Raw genomic sequence first — 1,148 nt, 5'->3', positions numbered from 1 at the left:
AGCAGGAATTATTCTGGAACGTCACAAAGAGTTTAAGCATTCTCTCAAAAATAATACTCTGTTTCTGCTCAGCTTCGAACCGGGGACTTTTTGCGTTTTTGGCTAACGTGATGACCACTATACTACAGAAACTCAAAAAGTTTACTCTCGTGCTGTTTCTGGTAAAATTGATACTGTAAACCGCCCTGAACGCAGATTGACAATCTGAGTAAATCCCACACACAGTAGGACAGAGTTCATACGGTGTGGCAATCTGCTCAGAGTTCCTTAAAACCTTGCCTTCTCCTACCTCGAAATTAAGGTCTTTGCAGCTTGGACCACCTGCATACCAGAGAGCCATTTCAGCACAGATTGAACAAAAGCCTCTTTTTGTTTCCTCCCAGTTTTAGCTGGGGACCTTTCGCGTGTAAGGCGAACGTGATGACCACTACACTACAGAAACCTGTCGGAAAACCTCTTTTGCTTTAACACGTCTAGGCAGGCTTATCCTTATGTAGCGTTGCGTGAGAAAGCAACAGACCCCCGACTTAAGCAACCTTGGAAAAAGTCATCGTTGTTTCCGCCCAGTTTCAAACTGGGGACCTTTTGCGTGTAAGGCAAACGTGATCACCTCTACAATACGGAAACTTATCTGGAGAAAGCAGCCGCAAATCTCCTGGAACGTCGCAAAGAGTTTATGCATTCCCTCAAAAATAAAACTTTTTTTGCTCAGCTTCGAACTGAGGACCTTTTGCCTGTTAGGCTAATGTGACGACCACTACACTACAGAAACCTGTCTGAAAACCTCTTTTGCTTTAAGACCTCTAGGCAGGTGAAGCCTTTTGTAGCGTTAAGTTAGAATGCAACAGACCCCGACTTAAGCAACCTTGGAAAAAGTCATCTTTGTTTTCACCCAGTTTCGAGTTGGGGACCTTTCACATGTAGGGCAAACATGTTATCCGCTACACTAAGGAAAACTGCAGCAAGGATAGTGTCTGACCTCTCCATCAATCGCTTCTTGGAGCGCAACTCAAACTACAGATTGCATCGTGCTCTTCATTCTGCAAATACCTTCTATTTTTAGCGGCAAACCAAACATTTTTTCCAGTGCTCTGTGGGAATCGTCAGTAGTCGTTTCTTTTGTGCTGTTTTTTCATTTAATTAATTTT

The sequence above is a fragment of the Sinocyclocheilus anshuiensis genome, unplaced genomic scaffold (genome assembly GCF_001515605.1).
Source record: "Sinocyclocheilus anshuiensis isolate Anshui unplaced genomic scaffold, SAMN03320099.WGS_v1.1 scaffold10188, whole genome shotgun sequence".
Lineage (NCBI taxonomy): Eukaryota > Metazoa > Chordata > Actinopteri > Cypriniformes > Cyprinidae > Sinocyclocheilus > Sinocyclocheilus anshuiensis.
Note: the sequence above shows the minus strand (reverse complement) of the source record.